The following is an 8,181-nucleotide window of genomic DNA, read 5'->3' as shown; positions in this document are numbered from 1 at the left end:
GTTTCATTGATCATCTTTTCTTTTTCTGTATTATTACCACAACTATCCAGTTCCTTTCCCCAGTAAGGGGAAGGTCTTCCTTGTAACAGATAGCTATAGCGAAGGAAGACAAATTGATACGTTGGCCATGTTTGAAAAATGTGTGTCTCATTTTGTATATCTAGTCCATTGCCTCTTCCAGGAAGCAAAAAAATAGGAAATTCTTCTCAAATTTGTGTCATTCTTGTATAGGGGTTGTGCAAATTTTCTCTATATTATTCTAATTTTAGTATGTGTTGCGGAAGTGAATACTAAAATAGAGATATTAATGCTTTCATAGTTGATATCACTGTTGATGTCATAGGGTTGTGAGAAAAGCATTTGTAAACCTTGAAGTGTTATGTAAATACATTATTCTAAAAAGCATATACATAAATTTGCATGCATAACTCCTTTTACTCACTGTTATCAGTCACAGTCTGATGATAGCATCATCTCTGCTGGAGTGGGACTGGGGAGGCAGTTGATGGTACCCAATAGGTCTATGATTTCTTCAATTTGTCTGTAACATATTCTGAGTAGGATACATTATATCTGGTGGCATTTTACCTGCTGAAATTACATACTAATGTTGGGTGTTATATTTTCAATGTAAAAAAAAATTTCAGTATACATATGTGCCTTTGTGAATTTATGTAAGCAATTTGTACTGGCTTTTGCAGGGCCCTGAATATTTTCCCCTGGTAAATATTTATTTCAAGAAATACCAGGCAATTGATGGCACATCTCATGTTAATTAAGACATAGTGCTAATTTATGATCTTTTATCTAAATCTTTACTTTCTCTTAGCTTTTAATTTTTATTTTTTAAAAAGACACCTGGTGTTAAATATTCACAAAAAGTTTTGGGAAAGAAAGCTTTAAGAAGAATTATATAGAGTAGAACAAACAGAATAAAATCTTCAGGCCCAGATGATTACATATGTAATCACGGAATTACTATTGGTAATTTTTTGAAAAATCATTACAAACAGGAGATGGGCACAGAATTCTACAAACATTTCAGTTTTCAATAGTGTAGATTCTAATCAATAGGCTTAATGTTATTACCTGCAAAATTCTAGATTTGGTTTGTGAGCATTAAGAAGGGAAGGTGATGATGACTAGGAGGTAACATAGGTTGACAAGGAAGAAGTCATGTCAAACTCACCTACTTTCCTTTTTTGATAAGTTTAGCGATCATATGATGGAAATTTTATAGATACTATCTATCTTGATTTCAGCAAAGCATTTGATTAATCTCATAAGTGCTACATTGATCAAGGTGAAGGTGAAATGTGGGCTGGATATTAGTGCATTTAAGTGAATTTACAGCTGTTTTAACCATCTTTTTTAAGTATTATTAATGTCTTTGTCAACCTGTAAGAATATTTCTAGTGGTGTGTCGCAGGATTCACATTTTGATCTGGTTCAGTGTTTTTATTTGTAATTTGAATGAAGATATAGAGGCCATTCTTATCAAATTTGTATATGACTCAGTGCTGCAAAGAGGTGCATAATAGTGGTAGATGATAGAATCAATTAATATTCAGCATAATAGTGATAGACTTGTCTTACCTTGGTATTCCTTGTATCTTAGCCCAGGAATTTGCATTTAGAAGGAGCTTAATAAGCATGTGGTGAATTGAATAGAACTGCCTAGAAATTTAGGCAGAAGTCAACAAACTGAATTCTAACAGGGATGAATATAAATTTATCAGTATAAAAATAGTACTGCTCAGTGCTTTACATTACAATAGATATTCATGTAATTGGTTGGATGAATTTAAAGGCCTATGTTTAAAAATCATCTTCATAGTTGTAGAATGTTGGAAACCTAATTTGGCAGCAAGTTTATATGAAAAAGAACTGGGGGATTTAGTTGATCACGATCTTAATTCCATTCAGGTCAGCAGGCATTAAGTACTTATTCTATGTAAGGCACTGTGCTACTCTCTTGCTATTAAAAATTTAAAAACAAAACACTTCCAGTGCTTAAGATGTTTACATTCTACTTGGGGGAAACAGTGGATAGGTAAGTAAGTACAAAGTAATCTGGTGGGAGCAGTAACAGTTCGAGAAAGGCCTGTTATCAGAGGTGCCAACCTGAGTATATCCTTGTAGGGAACATGAGTTTCTGAGGAGCAGAGGTAAGGAGAATGAGCTTACCAAACGTTCAGGACAACCTGGACAAAGACATGGAGATAGAATGTCATGTACAGAGAACAATGAATAGTCTAGTTGTGCTGGAACACATATGGAAAGGAATAAGCCTGGAAAGCTAAGCTGTAACTAGATTGTAAAGGGTTTTAAATGCCAAGCAACGGAATCACTTTATTCTAAAGGCAGTATGGAGCCATTGAAATTTGAGCAGGGGGACATGGTCAGACACTTTATGAAGATTATTTTAGTGTCTCTTGGAGGGTAAACTGGAGAGGAATGGGCCTGGATGTAGGGAGTCCCGTGAGGTAGCTTTATAACATCTTGGTAAGAAGTGATAAGCATAAATTAGGATAGGGGCAGGATGGAGGGAGGGAAAAAGATATAAGAAATGTTTGAGAGGTAGTAAAACTTGGTAACCAATTTCATACAGCTCTGTCAGGATAAAAGAAAGTGAAGACTGCAGGTAACTGAGATTGCAAATGACCAGAAAGCTGGTGGCATCCCTATGAAGAAATAAGGTACATGGGGAGAGCAGTGGATTTCAAGGGGAAAAAAACTACCTTTAACTTTTTCATGTGGAAAAAGGATTAGACTTGCTCCAGAGGACAGAAGCATGACAGCTGGGTGTAAGTTACAGGAGGAAGCTGTTACTCAGTAAAAGAAAAAACTTTCTAACGACTATCACTGACCCATAATTGGGTTGTCTTGTGATTGTGAGCTCCCTGGTCATGAAGGTATTCATGAGAAGGCTAGAGAACCATTTATTAGGGAATTCCTGCATCTGCTTAGTGGTTGGACTTAATGACCCATTTATAAGTTCCTGTTTAACTCTAAGATTCTTTATTTCTATTTTTTTTTTGGAGGGGGGAAGGCAAGGCAATTGGGGTTAAGTGACTTGCCCAAAGTCACACAGCTAGGAAATGTCAAGTGTCTGAAGTCAAATTTGAGCTCAGGTCTTCCTGACTCCAAAGCCTGGTGCTCTATTCACTGTGCCATTTAGCTGCCCCAAGATTCTTTATTTCTATAAATATGGTTAATATGGTAATAGCAAATGGCCAATAAAGGCAAGTATTTTTATGAGTTTAAGCAATATATGTTAATGTAGATTTGTAAACGAGTAAGCATATTTCATTGAGGTTTAAAATGGTTGTTTTGTCTTCAGTCAGTGAGGGCCTTTCTGCTTGTCATTTGTGGAGGATTGCTGCTACCATGTGTAATGTTTCCTACATGCCCACTAGACATCATCTCCCATCTTCAAAATGTTTGCTACCTTTGATATTTGTTCATTGTCCCGATCTCCATTTTGGTCTAGATATTTGAAAACTCGTGGTAACAAGAATAAGTAAAGGAACGCAGTAACACTGTTGGTCAACTCAAGGACCCCAGTTACTGGAATAAGGACTTGACAAAAACTGTTGAGAAAACTGGAAAGCGATCTGGCAGATATTAGGTCTATGTTAGCATCTCACACTGGGTACCAAGATACTCGAAATGGATGCGTCACTTAGACATAAAAAAGTTAACTGCATAAGCCAGTTAGAGGAGAAAGGAGATATTGTTACCCCTTATGTAAGGAAAGAGTTCATGACTAAATGAGATAGAGAGGCGCACAGAAGATAAAATGAGCAATTTTATTTAAAATCAAAAAGTTGTATGTAACCAAGCCCAATAAAATAAAAATTAGGAAGTAAACAGGTAATTGGAAAAGAAGTCTTTGTAGTGAGTTTTTCCATAAAAATCTCATCTCCAAAATAACTGAGAAACCAATTGAGATTTATAAGACTAAGATCTATTCCCCAATAGATAAACGTCCAAGGGATTTGAACAGGTGGTTTTCAAAGGAAGAAATCCAAGTTATAAACAAACATGAAAAATGCTGCGTCTTGTTCAGTTGTTTTCAATTGTGTCTGACTCTTTGTGACCCCATTTGGGAAAGATACTGGAATGTTTTGCCATTTTCTTCTCCAGCTTATTTTACACATGAAGAAACAGGCAAACAGGGTTAAGTGACTTTTGTAAGGTCACAAAGACTAGTGTCTGAGGCCAGATTGAAACTCAGGAAGATGAGTCTTCCTGACTCCAGGCCCAGCACTCTATGTACTGTGTCACCTTGTTTAAAAATGCTATAAATTACTAAATGAGAAGATCTTTGAGGTTCTACCTCATACCCATCAGGTTAGCAAAGATAAGAGGAAAATAACATCTTGGAGATGTGTGAAAACAAGCACTGATGCACTGCTGGTGGTACTGTGAATAAGTATGGCTATTCTAGAAAGAAATTCTAAATTATCCTCTCCCCTCTAAAACAATCACCGAGCTGTGCATTCTCTTTGATCTGTCCAGTAGGCCTATAGCCCCAAAGAAAGAGTAAAAGGGCTCATATTTATAGAAATACTTTAGAACGTCCTTTTTTTGTAGCAGCCCCAAACTAGAAACTCTGGGGGTGATTGGGAATGTCTAAACAAAGTTATAGTGTATGAATAATTAATATTGCTGGATCATAAGAAATGGTAAAATGTAGTTTCAGAGGGAACTGGGAGGATGTGAATGAACTGATTCAGAGTGAAGTGAGCAGAACTAGAAAAACAATTTATACGATGATAACATTATGAAGAAAATAACTTTGAGAGACTTTATAATTGATCAATGAAGTGATAAACTGTGATTTCAGGGGACCAAAGATAAGCAGAACAGAGCCACCTCCTGTTATAATGAGACATACTTTTGGACATGGCCAAAGTGGGGATTTACTTTGCTGTACCAAGTGTACTTGTTTTGAGGGTTTCATTTTTGTTTTAAAAAAAATTGTTCAGTGGGGAGGAAGAGGTAAATCCTTTAAGGAAAAATTAACTCCTAAGAAAATTCTCAATAATGTGCAGGAGAGGGGGAAGACATTCTATGAATAGAATACAAGCAAAGGTATGGAAACCGTAAGAAAACAGTGTATAACCCACAACCTAATATTAAATATACTACTAGTTCCTCCATGATGAACCAAGAAACATTTCCGTAATCATGTCAGTTTATCATAAGTGTAACATGCTCAAATTTCTATAAGTAATTCTCATTACAACATATATCAACCCAATCCTGGAGTCACAACATGCATTCTAACTATTAGAAATGAGGCTGAGCCCTGATCCTCAGGGTCAAATGGCCTCGTAGGTTTATATGACACATACACAAAATCCTAATGTAAATACTATAATCATACATGACATTTTAGGTCAACAAAGCGAGGAAGGAGCAGGTTCAGCCAATTTTGTTGACTTCAAAATGTGCTACCATCTTTGAGGGGTCCAAAATCATCCTAGAATGGTTCCAGGTTTCCAGCTTCCTGGTCAGTACTGCAGTTTCTTCATTTTCCATGGTCACTATTTCAATCCTGAATCTATACTAAAGGGAATGACATCCTCAAGATCACCCTTTGGAAGGATACCTACCATGTGCAAAGGCAGAAATACAGGAGGGCAATGATTTCAGTAATCAAGCACTGCTCTAGCCAACTCCAGAGTTTTTCTGGATTTATGGTAGGATGTAGCTCAACCGAACTGTATGAGTCTGTGACCAAATTGAAAGTTTTTATAATCAGTCAGGCCAGCTTTATAAAGGCATGGAACGAAAAGAAAAAAATAGAAGTTTCTCCCTTTATCTACTCCTTTTAAATTTAGCCAGGAAAGAAGTAGATTATCCCAGAACAAATGCACAACAGTTGAATAATAATTTGCATCTGAATTTAGAAGTTACCTGTAATATCTGCCATTTAATCTGGAGACATAAAAATGGAAATAGCTATTTCTGAAGCTGGCATGAAGGAGAATGAAAACGTATTAAAATGGTATTTCTTTAAATAGAGCAGAATGCTACTAGAGGAGAAATTGAAAACCAATAGCCTTAGGGCTTGAGTTTTCATTTAGAGATACCTTCTGCTTTCTAGAAGGGAAAGCTTTTTGTTTCATCTAATAAGTAAATCTAATAAGTTTCATCCAATAAATAAAACACTTTAGCAGTGTACTCTGAAGTTTAATACGTTGATTATCCCAATTAAACTAGCAACTTGACAACAATAGTAAATCCATGTCTTTGTGCTGGATTGGGCTTTTGAAGGGGTCAGTGTTTTGAGAGAATGAGACATTGAAATGATTTATCTGGCAAGCTGAATAAACAAGCTTCCAATTCTCCTTTGCAATTTCTTACTGTAACATGTTGCAGCCTGCTCAGGCCTGTATACCTCTCCATTGTCTTTTGGTGAGTTCAGTTTAAATTCTTTGGAGACTACAGTGTTCTCTTGTAGTCATCCAGCTTTATGATTATGCTAGAAATAATAGGTGGAGGGACTTTTGTTTTCAGGTAGAAGCTTAGATACATAGATATGCAAATTAACACAGTGTTAAAGGGAGAGATATGAAAAGCTTTTGAAAACCATTATTATATAGCCCATGAAACAAAGATTATGTATGCCTCATGATTTAAAAAAATTAGCAACCTTGCATACCTGTATATTTAATTACATAACTACTATGTAATTTATGTATCCATTTTGTCTATTTTTTCCAGTCTTAAAGGTAAATTCTGGATTATCATTTGGCACAAAATTCACTAGCCTGCCAAAAAATCTACCATCTTTCTTGTACATACAAGTGTCAGTTTCAGTGTTTATCACTTCTTTTTGTCTTCAGCCCTTTTTCAATATAATCTTATACTGAAACTAGTGCCAGAATGAGACAGATTTTTCTCTTTTCAATTTTCTCTTCTCACCCAACTGTTCTATTCAGTAGACATTTGTTCAGTGTGTCCTTTGCGCAGTATGCTTAGGAATGGGGAAGATGCTTTACTAGGTCTATGATCTCAGGTATAGATGCTCCCTTCAGAGGTAAAGATTGTAACCCATCCATGTTTTTTCATTTTATATATGCCCTCTCCTAACTTCCATAGCAAGTTAGTCCAACGTGTGAGGGACCTTCCTCTATTTTATCTTTTTTATCTCATGGACAGCTTTCATAGTCTAGTGAAGCCTGTGTGGACCCCTTATCAAAATAATATTTTTAAGTGCCTGAAATAAAATACACAGGATTACAAAAGAAACCAATTATATTGAAATATAGTTATAAAAATATTTTTGAAAACAAATTCACAGACTGTTTCAGCCATTCTGGAGAGCAATTTGGACCTATGCCTGAAGGGCAACCAAACTGGGCATACCCTTTGATCTAGCAATACCACTACTAGGTCTGTATTCCAAAGAGATTATAAAAAAGGGGAAAGGACCCACATGTACAAAAATATTTATAGTAGCTCTTTTTATGGTGGCAAAGAATTGGAAATTGAGGGGATGCCCATCAATTGGGGAAAGGCTGAACAAGTTGTGGTATATGGATGTAATGGAATACTATTGTGCTATAAGAAATGATGACCAGACAGATTTCAGAAAAACCTGGAAAGACTTACATGAACTGATGCTGAATGAGGTGAGCAGAACCAGGAGAACATTGTACACAGTAGCAGCAGTATTGTGTGATGATTAACTATGATAGACTTCGCTCTTCTCAGCAATACAATGATGCAAGGCAATTCCAAAAAACTTGTGATAGAAAATGCTATCCACATCCAGAGAAAGAACTGTGGAATCTGAATGCAGATGGAAGCATACTATTTTCACTTTTTTGTTGTATTTTCATTCTCCTGGTTTTTCTCTTTTGTTCTGATTCTTCTTTCATGACATGACTACTATGGAAATATGTTTAACATGATTGTATATGTATAATGTATATCAAATTGTTTGCTGTCTTGGGGAGGCTAGAGAAGAGGGTGGGAGGCAGAAAAATTTGTATTTCAAAATTTTGCAAAAATGAGAAAACTATCTTTATATGTAATTGAAAAAAAATACCATAAGAAAAACAAAAAAACAAGTTCACAGGACCCCAGGAAGAGAATTCCTGCTTTAGGTCTCTTAACATTTCATGGACATCAATCCAGCACTTGTCCACCTGTTATTTCTTG

The 8,181-nt window shown here is 35.9% G+C and overlaps 1 non-coding gene across 1 annotated transcript; it reads right to left on the bottom strand.

Moving 5' to 3' along the window:
• Positions 1 to 188: 188 nt before the first annotated feature.
• On the bottom strand, positions 189 to 291 carry LOC118835045. The gene has a single exon (XR_005009408.1). It is a non-coding gene; the product is annotated as a U6 spliceosomal RNA (small nuclear RNA).
• Positions 292 to 8,181: the final 7,890 nt, after the last annotated feature.

This window comes from Trichosurus vulpecula, chromosome 1 (genome assembly GCF_011100635.1).
Source record: "Trichosurus vulpecula isolate mTriVul1 chromosome 1, mTriVul1.pri, whole genome shotgun sequence".
Taxonomy (NCBI): Eukaryota; Metazoa; Chordata; class Mammalia; order Diprotodontia; family Phalangeridae; genus Trichosurus; species Trichosurus vulpecula.
This window is presented reverse-complemented; position numbering and strand designations above follow the sequence as displayed.